This window comes from Dipodomys merriami, unplaced genomic scaffold (assembly GCF_024711535.1).
Source record: "Dipodomys merriami isolate MVZ:Mamm:240054 unplaced genomic scaffold, mDipMer1.0.p SCAF_148, whole genome shotgun sequence".
In the NCBI taxonomy this organism is placed as follows: domain Eukaryota; kingdom Metazoa; phylum Chordata; class Mammalia; order Rodentia; family Heteromyidae; genus Dipodomys; species Dipodomys merriami.
The window spans coordinates 121539-143586 of NW_027202804.1; positions in this window are offsets into that span (position 1 = coordinate 121539).

Sequence of the window (22048 nt, forward strand, 5' to 3'; positions counted from 1 at the left end):
CTGCTGGGTCCCACCAATCCACAGGGAGCAAACTCTTCAAATAAAGTGATGATCACCGAATGAAGAGCTTCATTCAAGGAATAAGGAGTTTTGCACACCCTCAAGTTTCCATCTGCATGTACAACTCCTAGAACAGGAGGACTATTTTTGCTACAGTTCTTTAGAAGAAACAACAGAGCCTGGCTTTGCTGAAATTGTACTTAAGACAGGAGCCAGACATTGCCTGGGACACAAGATGGTCATTGAAGTAGCCAAGAGTTCACAGTCAATCTCATAGCACAGAGACGGAGGGAATGGTTGTTGGAGCTGCATTCTGACCAGGAGGCTCCGGGATCTGGTGGCTTGGGGAGGAAGTGTGAGTGTTGTGGCTCTTGGCGGAGGGGAGTGGACATGGGACCATTAATGACCCAGAGGTCCTCAGTGATAAGAAAGGAGGTAGTATTAACAGTCCCCTCGCTCCCTAAGTGAGGGCATCATCCTTCTATCATCATTTGGAAGGGCTAGAAACCATATATCTCAGAACCTTTACTATTCCAAAAAGTTTAGCAGCACCAAAAAAAGCCACAGAACAAAGTTAAGAGTCTTTTTCTGGCTTGAACACAACCTGGCATATGTGGAAAAGCTGGGCTCTGCTGGAATCCTGTTACAATATATGAAGCACTAGAGCCTCAATTATGGGTACTGTGAGGACACAATTTCAGACTTTGCTCTGGCTTTTGTCAGCTTAAGACTCTTAAGGTAGTTTACACAAAGATTTGTGTGTCTGAAATTTTTTCCCCCTGGCAGGGTCTCATTATAACCTAGATAGCACAAACCCCAAATATTTGTGGTTAGCAACAATAAGGAATTTTCCAAGTTGTCTGACATCTTCTAGCCTCGTAGATCACCACCTAGGATCAATATTCAGCCTGGAGACAAAGGGAGAGAGAAGGGTGGTGGGAACTTTTTCTGTGATTTTTGCAATGTCTGAGTTTAACCACCTTCTCTATCTGTCTGTCTGTTAGTCTGACTGTCTCATACACATATGCTCTCCCCATAGCTTTTTGTCTTCCAAAGACTCTTTCAGAGACCTGCAGAAGGAAAATGCTGACATCTCTCTTCAAAGCTTCATCACCTAACAGAAGTGTTTCCAACCTGTCCTCCCTCCTCCACCCCCAAAAAAAGTCCCCATTGTTTCTCAGCCCTGCAGAAGGTAAAGGAGAACCCTGTTAAAGGAAGCTTTCCACACCAACCCTTCCATCTCCCGCTCCAGGGTAAGCCCTGCATCCATGACAGTCTGCCTTCAGATTTCCCAAGTCAAGCATGAGTTCTCTACTACCACATGGGATAAGCAGAAGCCTGTTTACATCAAAAATATAGATTTCTTTTAAGCACTCTGCGTGAGCCTTTACTAAGTCATCTTTACATTATTCTTGTTTATGCTCTCCGAGGCCGGCAGGAATGTAGCCTTGTTGCTGTTTATGTGGTTTCATGATTCACACTCAATGAGGCAGGCAGCTACAGCACGAGGCTGGGATGTGGAGTGAGTCCGGGTGAGGGAAGCACCAAGAAGATTAGAGCCAGCTTGCTTGTGGGATCCAAGTCTGGACGTCATGATACAGCCAGAGACCTGATTTCCAGATTCCCAGACGTGTGTTTATCAGTTTGGAGTTTCCAAGCTGGTCCACCCAGAATAAACCATCTTACACCCGCTGTTTCTGTCTGGCTGATGAGAAGGGATACGTGTCTTCCCCAGGTCTCAGCTTGTCAGTGGACTCCACTGCTCTGCTCGGCTGCAGGGTCCTGAGTGTGCCTCCATGACCTGCTCTCGCAATTCTGCCGCTGATGGCCAGCTCAGCAACATGCATAACACGGCGCCACTCAGACGTGGGCCTGAGTTAAGGTGGCATTGGTGTGGAAAAGGGGTTCCATCCCCATCCACAGAGTGTTCCTGGCCTTACCATTTGGTGAGCAGTCACCACGAAGTATGTCCCACAGTCTGTCCAGTGCAGGGAAGCCAGGTTTCCAAGGCCAGATGAGGCCAAATGCAAAGGCACGCAGACTCTCTTTTATGAGGAAACAGAATGGATAAGAACCTATGTTTTGAAGACACTCAGATCTTTTCTGATTTGTTTGCTTGATGCTTTGTTGTTTTGCTTTTAGAACATTTGGCTATTTATTAACACTATGGCTTTAGGAAAATTTCCTACCTAATTTGTGCCTTAATTTACTCCTCTCTAGTTGGGAGATGTTCTGTATCTCATATACTGCTGAGAGAATTAGGTGAACTACTGAGCATAGAGCACTTGGCACAGGACCTGACAGATAAGAGACATGTTCTAACCATATAGAGGAAGCAAGCAGGAATGGAGAGGCTCTGGTGTGGAAGGGAAGGCAGGAGGAACTGGCTGGACTGTACTTCAGGAGCCATCAAAGCCTCTTCCATGTGTGCTGATGTAATGGCTATGTGTGAGATGTTGGGGGAATTGAAAGGAACTTCATGTTATTGACTCCCTTGGAAAATGTTGGAGACCCCAAATCATCCCTGTCATCTTCCATTACAGTGTGTGTCCAGTGAAGGAGCTCTTGTTCCTTTGAGACAGAACCATCTTTTTCCAAATCTTCGGGGCACCCTGTGTCCTGAGTATTTGATATTTTAATTTATAAGACTTTTTTTTGATAAAAAGCATCCTCTAGATAGAGATAGCCAGGGGAGAATTAGTGTTTGGGAACAGAATATGGTCTATGTTCACATAAAAGAAAGTGACAAGAGAATCAGGGGCAAGGGTGGCAAAGAAGAGAGCAGCATTTAAGGAGGAAATAGAGAAAATTAACTGTGCGTTCTGGTTACCTTCTGCTGTGTAACAAGTCATCCCAAAAGTTGGTGGCTTAAAACAAATGGATGATGGCTTCCCTGGTTCTGTGATGAGCTGGGCCTAGCTGGGTAGATTTTGTTTGTAGTTTTGCCTCATCGTTGACTTGGATACATGAGGGTGATGGCAGGAACAGCTAAGATGGGAGCTGAGCTGGACATGTTGGATGGAGTGTCACATGGCTTGGGCTCCTCACAGTATAAAAACTGGTGTCTGAGGAGGAGAATCTCATGAGAATCAATCTTTCAAGGAGCTCAGGCAGAAGCTGCAAGTGTTCATGACATCAGCAATCTCAGAATGTCACTTCTTCCCCATCCAGAGTGGCCCAAGCCAGTCTCTCCCTGTGAGCCACGAGCAGCCAGTTTCCCACCTCGTGGTAGTGATGAGGCATGGAGGGGTGCAAGGGAAGAATCACTGCCAGCCATCTTGGAAACAAGCCACACATGCAGCGGTTGCACCTGCCTTTCATTCTGCCTGAACTGAGCCTCCCAAAATAGTCCTATGGCCTTTACCATTGAGACCTCTGTTGAGACTATCTCTTCAAGTTTTCCTTCCTTCCCTCAAAATCTTCCTCCATTGACTTGTATATGCACTTCCTCTCTCTCCCATGGATTCATTGTATTTCATAGTAGCTCTCACTGTAATGCAATCCTTTTATTAGGTTGATGCTGGTTATCAGCTTTTCCACACATAAAGTCCATGAGATCACACTCTCACAGTCACTTGTATCCCCTAGAAAGGCCCACTTTGTGGTCACTAAATACATATTTGTTGAAGGAATGAATGGGATTCTAGGAAAGAAATGACTAGTGCAAAGGCCCCAAGGCAATAAATGATACTCTGTGGAAATGAACAAAGCACGTGTGTTACAATACAATACAGGTAGGAGGGGCAGCCGTAGATGGGTGGGAACTTGGGAGCAGCAGTTTAGTTGGTCAATTCCAGATGGACTCAGCAATAATAAGAGTCACAACAAAGTGGGCCTCATTTCTGTCACCAAAGCACTCCAATTGGAACATATCTGAAATGTGGCCCCAAATGACTTATTCAGTAGGATAAATGAAGCCCACCATATTTGGACCTATTTCTCATTGTTCCAAAAGTAACTGATGGAAGGACAACAAATAATGGGCTACCTACCTTCAGAGGAAGAGTTATGCACTTTTCATGTAGCTTTCTGAAGTATGATTTCATTAATTTCTTACGGCATCCCTGTGAGGTTGACATTTGTGTTGGTGAGCTTTTTGTCACTATAATGAGCTATCTGAGGTGACTCACTTAAAAAGAAAAAACAGACTCATTCTGCTTTATGGTTCCAGAGGTTCCATTTCAAGATCAGTAGTCCCATGATTTTAGGGCTCTAGCAAGGAAGGGGTGCTAGATAATGATGGGAGCACCTCACTATGTAGCAAGCCCACAATTCCCATGGAGCCTACAACCAATGACTTAAACCCTGCCCAGCAACCAGTTCCCAATGGCTCCACACGGACCAGGCCTTTAAGTCACAGGCCTTTGGGGGACACTTCATAGCCAAACTAAGCAATATTTAAATTTTATACAAATGAAGATACTGGGAACACAGGAATATGTCTACGTTCACTATTTTGTTTTATTGCTCAGTAGAGTCTTTAGTAATAGCCAGAGATGAAATCAAAAGGAGTAAGAAAAGAAAATGTCCAAAATGAAGCTTGGAGTGATCTATTTCCCCTGTAGCATTGAGTCAACTCGCTGAGCCCGGTGATAACAAGTTGGCCCCATTGGACACAAGGCCAGGTCTGATTATAAGGCAAGGATCTGATTCCTGCCTAATTACCACCCAGTAACCACTACTTAGGGATCCTGAAAAGACCGACATTAGGCCAGCTGATTGAGGAAAGATCTGCAGGTTTGCCAGAGGTAGAGACAAAGGCTGTAGAATTAGGGACAATTGGGCCACACCCCAAACAAGCCATCAGAACAGGCTATTGATGGCCAGGGAATAGGGGAGGGAGCTGTGGTTGGAGAAACATCAGCGATCTCTCTGGGTTAGTTGAAGAGAAAAGAAAGGTTTTTCTTCTGAGATTATTAAAAGTTGACTTTATTATGACTGTTGGGCTGCCTAAAGCTCATTGTTCTGTTTACCTCTGTGCTCAGCCCTTGGTGGACCAAGTGTGTGTGCGGTGGGGGCACAGTTGGGACTCCTGGCTCTTACCTCATGTTCTCTAGCCCCAGGGGTAATCTCAGGGGTTCACGGGACCACATGACCCATGATTATTTCAATAGTTCTCTGAGTCTGAATGGACATCTCACTTGATATCTTGGTCTATGCTGGAAGCTGTTTTCTTCTTTCCTTTTGCTCCATATAGGGAAAAGTTAAATACATTTTTTTTCTCTAAAGGACATGGCTATAATAACTTTCCTTAAGTCAGACCATCTGTGTTGGTGGAAACTTCAGATTTTTGTCTGGAGAGCGGAATTTTTTTCTTGTTTACTCCTGTTCTTTGGGAAAATCCAGGGAATAACAACAATAACAAAAAAATGTCTAGAGTAAAGAAAAACAGCTTTTAAAACAGATCTGGAAATAAAAGAAATTAAGATGCCGAGCAGATACTTCAGAAAAATGTGAATAATGTGACATTTCTCTGAAGGAATGTATAAATAAAAAGAACACTCAAATTACCAGGGATTTTGCCTGTGTCTTGGGGAGCCCATGGTTCCTGTTGCTCACTCCTTCCTTAACCCAGGGTGTTATAGCAGAGCTCGACTTCCCTGAAGAAACCGTAGACAGGTTTGGAAGTTAAGAAGAAAACCCGTGGGTGGAAGAGGAGGAATCATATGCTACCAGACATGATTTGGGTTGCTACTTTGAGTTTTTCTGTCTTCCAAGGCCAATAGAAGCCATTCAGAGCTGTTGATTCCAGTTTTTGCTCACATCAGGTTTTTCCTTGGTTCATACTGGCTGCTATCTTTGATATCTGGCCATGAGCTGTACATAATAATTAGGTTAATTAAAAATGGTGGATGGTGCTTGTCTGTGGCACAAGTGGTTCTAAGGTCAAAACTTCAGTGTCACCAAAAATAATGGACCAATGTCCACCATGGGGACCGGTGGGTTTCATTGGCTGATGAAATTCCAGCCTGTGGCTGTTTCCGGTCTCAATGCTGATGGTATTGGATCCAGGCATGAGATGGGAGTGATATGTGGGCCACTTGTTATCTTTCAAAAACTGCTCTGGTCAAGTGAAGCCCCCCCGCCCCCCCTCTGCCCCACCTTCCCTAAATGCTGGCATAACATTTCTTAAAGATTCTGAGAGCTTTAGCTTTAAAACCAAAGGAGAAATGATTTTCAAACTTGCAAGACCAAGACTTTAAAATAGTTGGAGTTGGTAGATGTCTGCTCTACTGGCCTAAATAAGTCTCTTTCTTTATTTGGTCCATTAAACAGTACCCACTCAAGAAGCCAAGCCATCATCTGATCCTGACAAGGGCTAAACCTGCATCAATTTGCTGTGTGGCTGTGGGGGAGTCACCTGCCCTCTCAGAGCCCATTTCCTCAGAAATAATGAGGAGGTAGTGGTTTTTAAGGATGCTTCTGAGAGCTCCAAGAGTACCACAAAGAGGCCATGAGGGGGTAGAACCTCCAGCCCACTCCAGCCGGATTATCTGCTTTTATCTGATGGTGTAGTCTATATGAGGTATTTGTTGAAATGGTGCTCTTGTAGAAACAGAGAAAAGCTTGGTAATCACCAGATAAGTGAACCTTAAACTCTTGTTGTACACCTCCCTTTTTCCACTCAGGAACTTGGGAAAATCAGGCTTCTGGAAGATCAGAGTGGGGCCTGATAATCTGCATTTCTAATAATCATGCTAGCAAAGGCTTATTCCACCAACCTGGGGACTGCCTTTCTTGTAAAATGCATGGACTTCGTTTTCTGTTTATGCAGCAAAGTGATCAAGAGCAGCCTAAACCCCAGGAAGGAGAGGAGGAAGCTGTGATGGACAATTTTATCCGGGGGTTGAGTATTGGGGCCCAAGGCCACCAAGCACAAAGCTTTCTTTGTCAGGTGGGCTCGGAGCACAGAGAGTGGAGTAGAACTCTGGATGGGAGAGGAGGAGTGGGCACATTGTGGCATCCCCACGCGGGCTTCCCCACCCTCCCCTCTCCCATAGCTGGTGACAGCAATGGCAGGGTTGTCCCCACTCAGGGAGAAGGGCTGAGACCCAACTGCAGCCACAAGGTGGAGATCAGTTGGGCTGGAACAGGGACAGCACACAGCAGCTGCATCTTGCTTGGCCACACAGGATCAGTATCACGGGAACAAGATCAATGGTTGTGCCATGGAGGATTCTGGAAAGATCAGTGATGAATCTGTGGTGTCTTTTGAGCTCAGGAGATCCCATCCAAGTTCCTGCTCCAGTGGGGAGGCCAGCGAATGTTCAAATAGCCTCGATCAGATTTGCTCTTTGGTCAGTGTTGAGTCAAAAGAAGAAAGAACCCCAAGGGGTGTGGCCCAGGATCAGAGTCGTATTGCTTGATTCCTCAATGGAATAAGGCTTACTTCATGTTCCCATTGACAGCACTTTTCAGTTTCAATATAACTCTTAGCTCGTCACCTCTGTAGTCTCCATCTGTAATTTCAGACTCCACGTGACTCAGAGGCCAGTGGTCCACAGGCTTTTTCTAAACACTCTGGTCTGTGTAGCAAAGGGACAATCTGAGATGAGGTTTGTCCTCAGAAACTTGAGAAACCTAACTTAAAAGTGGCAGATCATGCAAAGGGAAAATGAGAATGGAAACCAAGAGAGAAGAAAGACCCAGGGGGAAGACTCCTCTGCAAGGAGCCCCAGTGAGAAATGTTGATCCAACATCTCCAAGTCGACAAAGCCAGATTCCTTCACACCTGACCATCTCAAGCCTAGACAAGGAGTCAGGGGGAGAGTCTACCCAGCTGTTCCCGCTGTCATGCCGTGTGTATTACCCTTTATTAAAGTGTTTACAGGTCTGGGCCACAGTGGCTCATGCCTGTAATCCTAGCTACTCAGGAGGCTAAGATCTGAGTGTCGAGGTTCAAAGCCAGCCCAGGCAGAAAAGACTGTAAGACTTTTCTCTCCAATAAACCACCAGAAAACCGGAAGTGGTGCTGTGGCTCAAGTGGTAGAGTGCTAGCCTTGAGCTGAAGAGCTGAGGGACAGCGCCCAGACCCAGAGTTCAAGCCCCATGAACGACCAAAAAAAAAAAAAAAAAAAGTGTTTATAGGACACTTTTCCTTGGGGCAATGTTTATGGCCTATTGTCAGGTTCTCTAAAATTCTATTATGCTTCTTCAGGAAAAGAATGTACTTTAAGAGAAAGCAGTCTTGTCACTTAAAGAAAAAAGAACACATCATCTGGGAGCATGGCTCAGGTGGTAGAGTGCCTGCCTAGCAAGCTCGTAGCCCTGAGCTCAAACTCCAGTACTACCAAAAAAAGGAGAGAGAGAGAGAGAGAAATTAAAACAAAAGAAGAGATGTGCAAGTAAGATAGCACCTGGCACAGAATGGCAGGTTTTTTTTTTTTAAATTAGAACTGGGTGCAACCACCACAGAGGGAGAGGAGGAGGCTCCCTCCACACCCAGACAAGGACTGCAGCGTTCTTACAACTTACCACCAATGCTGGCAAGTACGCTTTGTTTACTCCCAAACTATATTCTTGCAGGTCTTTATGTAAGTACCAATTCCTGCCTTCACTTCACCTAAAATTAAGACTCTAACCCCAGACTTAATTTTAGCATGGGAGAAAAGACCATGACACACTGCAGACAGAGGAGGGAACTGGAATACTGGAAAATAACTGGAGAATATAAAGATTCAGTTCCACTGAGAGGAGAAGGAAAGAATGTGAAGGGCTCTGTGGTCCCTGTATGGGGAAGGAGAACTGGGAGGAGGGCTGCCCAGAACAATGGGCCGTCACAAATGCCACGTTATGTAACTGGGTCATTTGAATTCACAAGTGTGAAGTCAACAATTGTAGAAGCCTGTCCTTCCGCTCCATGGTGGGAGGGCGGCAGGTTCCTGGGCAGCGCGCAGCTGCCCCGGGATAGGCTCGGTACCATCCTGGGGATGCCAACAGCTGGCATTCACAAGCGTGGGGGTGGGTGACTCCTGACCCCAAGAAGGGGCTCACCCACTGTTGATGCATTTTAATGATGATGATGATGATGATAAAAGACAACAAACAAATTACATCCTTTCTCCCCTGCAACACTTGGCCATTTGAGAATGAATTCAACAGAAGTGCCTCAGGCTCACATGGTGCTGTGTAATTCACATTTTCTTTCACAGTTGGGCTAAGGCAGGACACGAATGTCTGTACACATCAGAGAAGGGGGACATGCGGGAACACTTAGGGAACTTTGTGAGCAGCATGGCTGGTGGAGACATGTGAAGTCATGTTCCCGTTCTGTGTCCTGGGTGTATCTCCCTATTAACACAGGCCCAGGTGCTGGAAGGCTGCATTTGCCTGGCCTCCTGTGTTGAGCTATCTCTCTGGGCCAGCCCTGGACAGCAGCCACACCCAAGGAGCTCCTCCGGCTCCTTGCATGTGTCCTGTACTCTGCACATGCTGTTCCTTTGGCCACCGACACCTCCCGTACCTCACACTTGAAGATCCAGTGCCTGAAACCTAGTGAGACCATCACTCCTTTAAGGGAATCTCTTCTGACTTTCCTAATGAACATGCCTTGTGTCTTGGATACTAGTTACTTCATGGATTGACTATGAGCCATAATTCACTATTATAGACTATTTGTAGCTCAGCTTCTCTCTGTAGAAGGTACTTCCTAGAGGGCAAGGGCCAAGTCTTTCACTTCTGTATGTTTAGGATTCAGCCAAAATGGAAGCCTCAAATATCTCTGCAATGAGGGTATTAGAACAGGTAAGCTGGCATGCAGATACAAGGTTGAGTACTTGTTCCAGTGAGGTTGCAGTGTGCGTGAACTGGACATGCAGATAGAAGCTCTGATTCTTCAGCATTTCCAGCTGTCTGAGCAACTGGCCATCCTGTCCTCTTCCCACAGGAAGGGGGTCCCAGAACAAGTAACTGGAAGACCTATTGTCTCCTGGTGTCCACAGGTGGAGGTAAATGGATGACAGTGTTTATGGCGCTAAGGATGATGATAACAGCTACTTGCATGTGTGTCATGGAGTGTTCAGCACTTCATTATATTTCTCAATTCAACCTTGGACCAAACACAGAAGCTGGGAATGCTTGTTAGTCTCGTTTGCTGGAGTAGAATGACCCGCCCAGGGTCTCACAGCTTAGAAGAGTCAGCCCTGGAGCCCAGGTGGCCCCATACAAATCCTCAGCACCATTTTCTGCTGGATGAATACCTGAGCATGGGAGGGCTTTGGCTGCTGTGCACGCATGTGCAGATAAGCAGCACCTAGATTTGGTATGTGTGTTTGTGTGCATGTATGTAGCAGTTGGCCAGGATGTGTCTACCCAGTGTCTGTGCACAAAAGGGTCTGTGTGTGTGACTCCCTGCCCCGAAGGAAAGATGGGGGCCGAAGAGGGTCAATGTTAATGTGGTGAAAGAGTCTCCCAGCTGTTGATCCATCCCAGTTCCTGCTGGTTTTTCTTCCTTGGCCACTTAGAAACAGCAACACACTTTGAGTTGTGTCTGCTTTGGGTTGGGTGGGGATCCTAGCCTTGCCCAAGCAGAGCTACTGAGAGAACTTACTGATTACAGGATGCAAACCTGTGCTAGTGAAGACTTGCCCTGTCAGTTTTCATCTCAGGTGCCTGGCACAGTTACCTCTCCAGGGACAGACTCTATTTGTAAGGTCTGCTTCAAGCCAGGAAGCACCCAGGTTGTGCAAGCCCATGACAGTCTTGGTGCCCCAGAGACACGTGCGGGTAGAGATGGAGCAGCCCAGTGATACATGCAAATTATACTGTCGCAGGCAACTCAAATGCCTTTGAGGATAGTGCCGAGAGGCATTTTGTGTTACCAGGCCATGGGTGGTGTCCCCTGAGACAGGAATCTTCCAGATTGGAGGTGGGACTGCAGAGTGGCTTGTTCAATCCTATTAAAGGTGAGAAATCACTGAAGGCTGTGGACAGGGAGGAGGATCTGCTCTTTGTCTCCTACAGACAAACCATTGACAGTTCAAAGTGAGAAGCAAGCTTTCCTGCTTTGCTGTCATGTTCCCAAGTCCCTAGGGCAGGGCCCAGAGGAGGCTGTTTTCCTTCTATTCTCTATTGTCATCAAGTAAACTATGTTCTGCTGGGATTTACTTTGTTTCGTTTTGCTTTGGTTTGTTTAATTTCATTTCTTATTATTTAGTTTTAGTTAGATTTTCAGGATAAAGCAGACTGGCAGTGCTCTCAGTGATAATGCCAAATAAATTTACACCGTGAAGTTTTGTTCCCCTTGGTGTCTTGAGATGTCTTCCGTGTGCTTGTACAAAAGCTTCCTACTTTCCAAAAAGTGCATAATCTCTCCTATAGCATCAGGCAGTCCAAAAGAAGTTTTCAAATGTTTGCTGTGGGTCAAGAGCCATGAAAAGCTTTATTGTCTTACCCAGGAAGACACTGAACTCGGGGTCTGGAGACTTGCCAGAGGCCGCTCAGGGAGGGAGGGAAGGAGGGCCGAGAACCTAAATGGGATGGCTAAAATATCCAATAAAATGTTCCACTCACAGGCTTTGGCAGACCACAGGACGATGTCCAATGAACACTCATTATAGGGGATCAATTAAGAGAGGAGAGAAGCCAGAAGCAAGATATGAATGTCAAGTGTGGAGAATCCTCTGGCCAAGGGAAAGATATTCATTGATTTTTGAAATTCTGGAACCGTGCTTTATTATTATAGAAAATCTGTAGGCAAAACAGTCAGACTGTACAAAGAAGGGATTACTAAGTACTTACATGTCCATCACGGCTGTATGGCACATTCCTTCCAGTCCTTTCTGTCTCGTCTGAATGTGTTGTAGAGCAGGAGGAGGGTGTGGCCCTCCGCTTGCCTGGCAAGGGGCCCCGTGGGATGCAGGTGTTCACTCTGGAGTGCTGAGCTGCGCATAAAAAATGAAAAGTCCTTCCCCACCACTGCTAACACTGGCTTGCTTTGGAAATCATGCTCTGTGGCAACAGAAATGCCTTAAAAACCTGTGGCTGGCAGACTTCACAGAAGTGGGCATGGCTGCCTTAGGAAGACAGGGCGACATCCTAACCCCAGCATCTCCCAGTGGGACCTTCTTTGGAAATGACATCATTAAAGACACAATCAAGTGTGGGCCCTGTCTTGGTATTCTGGGTGTCCTTAACACGGAGGCTTTGGAGTGGCACAGGGGAGGTGACATGTGGATGTCCATGCGGCTGTGGACGCAGAAGTTGGACTGATGGAATCTACCAGAGTCCAGCACCTTGACTTTGAGCTTCAAACTCACAGCACGTGAGGCAATACACTAAGACTGTGCAAAGCCATCTAGTCATGAGTTTTAATACTTTGATATAGTAACAGCTGTAGGAAACTGATATGATGAGAATCTGTTTTCTATCCAGATGTGAGCCTTGGGTGCTGTTTTTATTGCTGGTTGGTTGAGTTTACTTTGTTTTGTTTTTGATAGATCAGGGGGATGTTCATGTGCAAACTTTGAGACTAACTGCTTAAACTGTGTTTGCCTGGCTGTTTTAATTCCAGGGCACACTGAGGTGAGGTGGGCCTATTTCACGAGATCTTTTTAGAGTTAATTTGGTGACAATGCCTTATGGCCAGAGCTAGCCTTTAAAATCGTGGTCACAATTTCTCCTCTGCCACGGGGACCTTGGAGTCTGCATGTTCCACACAAGACAGAGGAAAGATACCCACTCTCCAGTCTCATCAACTTGACACGTGTAAGAAACAACACTCATTGCGTTTCAGTGTGAATCCTCTCTTATCCTTAGCCCTGCCCTCCTAACTAAGGATCTGAGAGAGGCAATGCAGATGGCAGCAGGGAGATAGTCTATAAGAAGGCCGCAGTCTGAGCTCTTCTCCTCCCCCGCCTCCCCCGCCCCCTGCTCATGTCCTTACAGCCCAGAGAAAATGCATTTCCATGCAGTTTAGTGATTATAGGTTTGTGTCAAGGCCTAAGAAATTTTGGATTTTAATGTACACTGTCTAAAGATGTGGCTCTGGGCAAGATCCTTAGCTGCTCAGAACCTCAATTTGCTACAGTGTAAAATTAGGTATAATAGCTGCCTCCCAGAGGTGTTGAGAGGAACGAACGCCACAACCATTAGCAGCATCCATCCATTGATGAAATATGAAGCACAGGGAACCACTTTTATTGTTGTATTTCTACTTTATCACAAAGGTTCTCGTCTTTGGTGGGCAAGATGTGTCTTTTCTGCATAATCTCAAATTGTATATGTGTTTTTCTTAGATTGTTTAAGCGGTTGTGACAAAAAGTCACCAACCAGGTAGCTTATAAATAAGAGAAATTCAGTTCCCACTGTCATATACTCGCTGTCTGGTGAGGCCACACTTTCTGCTTCGCAGATGGTAGCTCTGCCATGTGTCCACACACTGCAGAGTGACCTCCTTCCTCTCACTCGGCCATGTTCCCTCAAGCTTCTAGAACTCCCAGGAGAGTACAGGGCAATGTGTTCAACATGTGATCCTACGCAGAGTATTTCCTATTCAGGCCATAATGATGACCTTGAAGTGACTCCAGAGGTCAGTCAGAGTGGAGAAACCTCTGAAGAAAGTGTGATCCAGTTCACCAAATAACGGTGCCTACCATCTTAGATGTGCTGTTGGCAGGAAGTCCTCTGGAGTTTGCCAAGGCTTACCTCATCTTCACAAAAGGATGGTGAGATAATGAACATTCTCCCTACTTCTCACAAGTGGGAACTGATCTACAGAGATGCTATAACTTGCCCAAGTTCACACAGCCGGTAATTGGTGAAATTAGAACTTGAACCTCAGTCTGTCTGAACCCAAAACCTCCTTAGGAGAGAACGATCCCTGTTTTTCTACTGGTCTTTCTTAGGATGACTAAGGCATAATTCTGGTGATGAGCATCTAGCTTGCATGGCCATGTCTGGTAGTGAGCCAGGTCCTAAGCTTCTGGGAGATAAAACAGTGGTACAGATTTCTTGATTGTGAAAGCCTGTGACATTAGCAGAATGGAAATAGTCTGGTTGGTATTTATTAAAGAACCAACTCCATATGTCTAGCACACAATCTCTCCCCTCTACCCCCTAATGGACTCAGAATTCTAGATATGCTCTAGCATCCTGCCCTTGAAGATATTTCCCCAACCTGGGAATTATTTGTTGATACTTCCTTCTGGACAATTCCTACCCCACGTGTAGGGGCTCAAGTCTTAGAAGTTGATGATGGGTTCTTTTCCTTTGTGATTCCGTGACTGACAAACTTCCCATGACTGACTCTTTTCCATCCATGACCCAAAAGTGAATTGCCCTAACATCATTCACCCCCAGTGGAGACCAGCTTCTGTAGAGCTGGTTCCAACCATGTTACTCAGCATCCCAGGGTCTCCACTCAAGGATAACCTGTGGCATGTGACAGACCCATGCCTTGGAAACATTAATCACTGATAATGCCAGAAGAAGTGGAGTCTTAGGATCCAGGCCAAGGGATTTCAAGTCCTCCAACCATGGTAAACATCAAAAAACCAGTAAGATGTGTTGGGCCATTTGCTGTCAGCCTGTGGTTCATTTTTATCATGGGAAAGTCACTGAAGCTGGGAATCGGAGCCCCTGCTGCTGAGAACATGTCCTCTGCCCTATTAAGAGGATCTCCCCCCCGCCCCCAGTAATTATAGGGTAAATGACTTGTTAAATTCGAGCCCTCACAATACTTCTCTTGACATGCAGTTCATATTCCTTGGGTGGTTTCTCGCACTTTCGGGTAGTACATATTTTATAGAGAAGGGAGAGCTCTCCAATTAATAGTAATTGTGATCGAAGCAGTAATGGTCGTCTCTAGCCTCATTCCGCAAGAGGAGACTGGAAGGCCCATGTTAATTGCCACAAAGAGCTCTGTCTATCTGCGGCAGTATATAAATAATAAATTAGAGGAAGAGAGCTGTGCAACTGTTATGGTCTTCACCGAGGGACGGATATTTATGTAGTGCTGATTGCTAAAATTCTTCTCTGAGTAATTATTAGTAAAAGTGGAATGTCTACATTTGTAAGGGAATTTTAATTAAAGGGAAGGTGACTCTCATTACTGAGGCAAAGGCGCTTAGGGATTAACATGTGGGGCCAGGACCAAGGCTTGGGGTCTGATTGACTTCCCTGGCTGCCACTTGGACAGCAGCAGGAAGCCCAACTCCTCTGGGTTCAATTTCCTCTGGTTTTTAAACTAGGGAAAGTAAAACAGTTGTAAGTGCTTGGCATTCCTTTGCAGTTGAAGTTTGTTTTGTTGTGTGTCTGTTTTTTTTTTTAAATCTGATTCAGCTCAGAATTGTCCAGCAGCACTGGGTCATCCCTCTTCTGTTAGAACCTCTCAATATCTTCCATGTTTGATAATTTCACATCACCATTTTGATGCTGGCGTTCTGTGGAGTAAATAAGACCAAGTATGCAGAACAGTGGTCAGGCATTTCTGGTGCATCACAGACTTTCAATAATGTTTATGAACAACTTCTGGCTTTAGTGGCTTGATTTCCATTGGTGTGACTAATTTGGCATTGAATTTAGAAATAGGAAGGATATTGTTCCTGACCCTTAGCCAATTTCTGTATGCAACTGAATATTCTCAATTCCAGATCCTCTTCATCTCTACAGCTCTCCATTTCATTAATGGTTTTTTTTTAAACATTTGTATTTATTAGGAGGTGGGGTGTAAATTATTTTTTAAGCAGTTCTACAAAGGGGTTTCAATTCAACACATCAGTTTCTGAGCATACTGCATCTTGGTCAACATCACCTCTTCCATAATTCTCCGCCATCTCACTCAACCCATCTATCCCTTCACTTTACCTAGTTTTATTTGGGGTGTAGATTTTTTTTTAAGAAAGGGATATAAGCAATTCAATCTCTGCCAGAAAGTTGCTGCTGTGTTCTCTGGAATTTCAAATATTTCATGGAGCCCTGTGTTGGTTATAACTATACCTTCTCCTGAAGACCTGGGATGGGCCTAGAGGGCTGAACCAAGGAGATTTCAGTGAGGAGACACAGAAAATAGACGAATGGCCCCAGATGACTTGTTGTGACGGGCATTATGGGCAAGCTCCCTCCTTCCCTGCAGGAAGATAAGTTAATTTCAGACCCAGCCCATTCTGTTCCCTACCTCCCAGAGAGGAAGCTCTGTATTCCGGATGTGCATCCATCAACAGATGGTTAGAGATTCTCATTTGGCCTGGGGGAGATGATGTTTAGACTTAACTCCCAACTATGTCCATCGCACATGGATGCAGACAGCCAAGAGACACCTGCATTTACAGGAAACTAGCTCAGAAAAAGAGGGAAAACGTAAGGCAAGAAGTAACATACAAGGAAGCAAGTTTAACAAGGAAAACAGATATGTTTAAGGTGATGTACTATGCTTTGAATGATTCCGTGAAATGTAAAAAAACATTAATATACAGACAATCCCATTATTACCATTTTGAGTTCTCAAGGGAAAAGCATGCAATTAAAAATTACGTTAATAAATTAGTGCAGAGGATGATGAACTTCCTCTTAAAGGGATAGTAATTTTTTTTCTCTGTGGCATGTAGGGTCTTGTCACAAATATTCAGTTCTACCTTTTTATCTCACAAACAGCTACAGGGATTATGGATATGTCGGTATCCAGCAAGATTTTATTCATGGACAGTGAAATTTGAATTTCATGTAAGTTTCATGTCACAAAAATGTTGCCCTTTAATTTTTATATAATTATTTGAAAATGTAAAGGTAATTATTACCTCATGTATTACATATAAATGGCTGGCTGGCTGTGCTAGACCTGTGGGTTGTAGTTTGTTGATATCTGACTGAAAAAGATGGGGCCTAATGTCTTTTTTTAAATCCACCTGAAATGAAGAGGTGGAAATTGTGAGGGAAATGGCGAGAAAAACAAGGTAGATTTAGCTGAGATTTGTTTTGATGACCAAAATGTACCATATGTACCATTCTGTTTTTTTACTTTGTGTATTCATTCATGCTACCGGGATTAACTCACAAGAAAAGAAAAAGAATTGACATTTGATTGACCACTGTGTGTTTTCTTTTTAACCTCACCCTCCTAGCGGGTCAGCTTTGTTTCAGTTTTAAGGGTGAGGAAGTACGTATAGATGGAGAACATATTTCAGCCCAGGAGCCCAAGGATTACAAGTCAGGCTAGGAGCTGAATCCAGGTGTGCATGGCTTCACTCTAGGGGTCTCAGCAATGTTTAACCCAGTCCTGGGCTCAGTACTTTATATATGATATCTTATCTATTACTCCCACGTAATTAAGGAAATCAGAAGTTATGAGAAAACTTCAACCCTACAGGGCTGCTAATTGGCAGGGCCAGGAAGCAACATTAAATTAAAATTTCTAAGGCACAAGCCAACTTGCTGACTTTAGAAAGTAACTTAATTTTTCACTCTATAGAAATTTTACCTTGAAGCTTACACAAACCTAAGGAATGCCTTTACATAAGAGTAAACAGCAGCCAACATGGTTGACTCTGGTACTCTCCTCTTGGCCAGATTCTATACCAAAAAGGGACCCCATGCATCATTTCACAATGACCATGTGGAAGTTCAGTCACTTCCAGGAGGAGGCGATTGCCTGCTTCCATCCCATTGCTGAAGCTAGGACAGCAGGACTCAGCAGTTAAGCCACTTAGCACTCTAGCAATACAGCTGGCATCTATTTGCTGTTTGTCTGTCTCCTTTAGAAAGTATCTTTCTGAAGGAAGGTTTTTGTTATTTCTCTATTTCCTGAATTAACATCAGGACTTAGAGCATACATAGACACTTAAAGTACTTTTGAAATAACTGAATGGTAAAGACATGAATGAAGACATGAGGATATAATATCATCTTTAAACCCAACTTCTTTTCTCATCGACATTTCTGATCTGCAAAACCAAGTACTTATGCCTGTGATCCAGACATGGCAGTGATCTTTTCTAAACCACATCATGTTTTCTTAATGTATTTTAAGCAAAGCAACTCATGTAAGAAGTGCCTCATAAAGCATTAGCTGCTGTCAGGACTAGTATAGGATGCGAGGGGTGGCTTGTTGACGTGCCAAAGGAAGAAGGCAATAAAGCTGTCTGCAGAGGGTCCTATCTGGACTGGTCTCAATTCAGAGGGAGAAGGTGGAAGAAGGAAGGAAGCAAAGGAGGGAGGAGGAAGTGGGAGAGAGGAGTAAAGAGAGGAGAATAAATAGGAAAAGGGAAAGCAGAAAAGGAGATAAAGAAAAAACAAGGCAGGGAGAGGAGGGAGGGAGAATTGTTGCTTAGGCCCGTAGGTAGGTGTATCAATAAAATGTGGAGAAAGCCTGAGATTACTCAGTGTTTTCTGAGACGTCATTCTATTCTTCAACAAAGGGAATTCTTACAGGATTTATATGAACCTGAACTTGATGCCCGAAGACTCTGGAAAACTTGCAGAGGAGGCTGGCGAGATGCTCTCAGGAGATGAGGTGGCTCTCACATATGGAAGAGAATGTATTTGATCGTATCAGAGTTTTCATATTAAAGCCACCCTGCTCAGCAGAACGTTTTCACGCCTCCCCGCCCCCTTTGTCCTGTCGGGTGCGTGATGCCATGTTGAAGGGGGGATCCCAGGCTGTGCAGCCTTTGAGCTGGCATCTCAGTTCAGAGTATCTCTCCAACTCGTGACAGGACTGACCCTGAGCTGTCCTCGTGTGGGCTCCTGCCTGTTATCCCGTGCACACACTCATACATGCAAAAACTCAAGTGTGCATACCATCACACAATAAATACTCTCTCACACACAGACAGTCCATCCACAGCCACACACACTCTCATGTATGTACACATGCACAGGTACACACAGTGCCATATGGAAATTCCCACAGAGGCACACTCACACGTGCAAAACCTCACAGTGCACATCTGCACATACACATTTCTGCATTCCCACATACACATATGTACCCTTACAATGGCACCTTTGAACAAGCATTCAGATACATGTAAAAATATACTCATTCGTACTCACAAGCGCACGCACACACACACACGCACACACGCACACACACACACACACACACACACACGCACACACTTGATTACATGCTCCTCTGAACATATTGTTTACTCTCTAACTCATTCTACCATCCTGTGCAGAACTCACAGGACATGATCCATGAACATCACTGTCTGTCTCCCACAGAAAAGCTCCTCTGGGCTGAAGCCAATCTTCCAGTTACATCAGCTACCTGCGTAGTTCATCACCCACTAAATATTGAGCAGTTGGGAAAATGCATGGAAAAGCTGGAAAAAGCTGGGGCAGGGCCCTCTATTTGGCCAGTAACACAGCCATTTGTGTGGTTGCTATTCTTCCCCTGCCTGTGTGTTATTCAGAAATCCATACATTGTGTTTGCCTTTTGTGTCCAGCTTCCAACAAGCCTCCCTTTGTCCCCGTCACAAAGACCAATAAACTCTGTGTGGCAAATAAGTTTCAGGGCCTGCTGGACATGGTGACTAATTGTCATGCAGTCTATATCCTTGAGACTATGAACTGATATGGGGAGACAATGGCAGAGAGGGAGCCCATTGAGTAGCGAGAGCCCCCTGGTAACCTCATGGGGGCCGAGATGGGCAACAAGGGGCCTATTGAGGATGACAGTCCCCGCACAGAGCCAGGCAAAAGGGAGCGGGTGGCCTGACCACATCGCTCAGCTCCAATGCGGCTTTTGTTTGCCTGTCAATGAGAACTGGCATTAGGATCCGTTCTGCTTGTTTTATTTCAGCCTTATGGAGGCACAGTGGATAAGCCAGAATTGCTTAGACTCAAGGTTTACAGTGTGGTGGATGTATCTGTGTATTTTGTTATGATTACCACCAGCCAGTTCCTTATCACACCCGTCACCACCCACAGGTACCATTGGGATGCGACCCTTAAAATCTACTTGCTGATCAAGTTTCCAATAAATAGACCCATATTCACTAGAGTCTCCAAGCTGTCCCCAACACCCCCCACCCCCCGCACACACACACTTACTCATCTTCTGATGGCAACTCTCCATGTCCCCTACCCTGGAATAAGTTTTGGATGGATGGCTCAGAAATTTGGAAAAGAAAAAAAAAATAAGATAGAGAAAAGCGTTTCTGCATCCCTCCTCACCCCAGGCCTGCTCTGCTATCCTCTGGACGCACGGCTTTTGACTACCGTGGAACGGGGGTAACCCTCCACTTAGCATGGGCATCATCTTGGCTCTTCCCTAATCCCCGTACCTGGAATCTTGGTAGTCCTTTCAGAGGAAATAGCACTTCTTCATCTGTGCTTCTTCCGAAGGCCCAGGACAAGCAGAGTACCAGACAAAGGAGAAAGGAGGAGGTTGGTGAAGGCCCTGCCCCTTCCTTGAAAGCAATCGCGTCCATTTCATCTATTGTTTTCATTATGGCAAAGCCAAACTAAATAGGTATTAAAATGATGTTTTTCACCCACAGAGCATTTCTAAAAGGTTGGCTGTAGCTCACAGCATTTAGTTGTACAATATTAGGAACAACAACTTGGATTTCTGATTGCAAACCGGTTTTATGGTGTCTCCACTAAAGGAGACTTCAAACGAAACAATCGTGATTACAGTTTTATTCTTTCCTGTATTGTTATTTCATTTTCCACCTCAACATATTCATCAGACTCTTTTCTCTCCTCTGATTCACATCCCTACTCAGGACATAGAAAATGGAATGGATTTCAATTTCTTTTTTTTATCTTACTTTTCTTCAGAAGGCAAAGGAAACAAAATGGGAGTAAGACTAAGAAAATGGGCTGCTCCATTTAAGAGCCTTCCTTACATGAAGCAAATTTGCAAATATGTTTTGTTCTCAGTACAACATCAACACATTGCAAACATTCTGAAAGTATATCTGTCGTAAATACTTTGTAATAGTCTTTCTGATTATAGAGACATAATTGTGCATTTGAAGAGGGGCTTATAAATTTCCCCCCTGGAAAGATGCCATTTCCCTGCCATCTTGGAGTATGTGTACTGTTAGGAGAGAGAGGATGCACCAAGGACAGGTGATTGCATGGATTATAGTGCTGCAAAGGGATGAGGGTGTGAATGGGAATAGCCTTTTTGATATGGAACCTCTGTGAGGCTCCCAGTGGAGATGACCTTGAACTAAGAGCCCAGGGATGAGAAGCGGGTGTCTGGGGTTGGCTTGAGGGAGGGAAAGACCGATCAAGGATTGAGACTGGCTGGTCAAGGAGTAGGTAGATCATCAAAGAAGCTGGAAGGGACAACAGAGTATTGCCTCTGGGCTTTGGTTGGATGATGTACATAAGTTTATATTCTAGTTCCATTGTCTTCTGTTTGTTATCTGTGTACTTGTAGCCGAGCTGCTCAAATTCACAAGGTTTATCCTACTTGTTTCCAGAAGTTCATAAAGGTTCTAGAACAGCTCTCAGCATATACTTTACATGAGGTAGTTAAACTGCCACCTAATCTCTAGAGATACTGCAATTTACAGTGAACATGTTGACAGAGTTGCCTTCTTCCCATACTGCTTTCCAATCAGGCAAAATATTATATAGAATAGAAATCCACAGGCTAGAGTGGTCTTCCCAAGTCCCTAATCTTTGTTAGATTTTTGGTGCTTGACACAGAGATGTGAAAAGATGAAGGGAAGTCATGAACGAACGGGAAGAGTAGGTAAAAATGCCAACCATCTTAATGAGGTGTAATGAAGAGTATGTCAATGCTGAAGAGTACCAAGGAAATCATCAATCCCACTAGAAAAGAAAGGAGATGCCCAATGGGGCAGGGAAGTTAACTGGGGGGGGGCAAGTTTCTTAATGTATAGGAATCAGGCAGAGTGCAGAGAAGAGCACTACAGGTTTCATAATCCACATGTTCAGAGGCCAGAAGACACGTGTGCCCTTGCAATTCTCATAAATGTGCTGGCAAATACGATCAGCTTGCCTAGAAGGGACAGAAATGGAGATGTGTCAAAAATAAGTATGAAGGGTCACAGTTATGACTCCCACCTGCAGAACCAGAGTGTGGAGGAGAGACACATCTGAGGACAGTCTCATTCACCCTTGGGT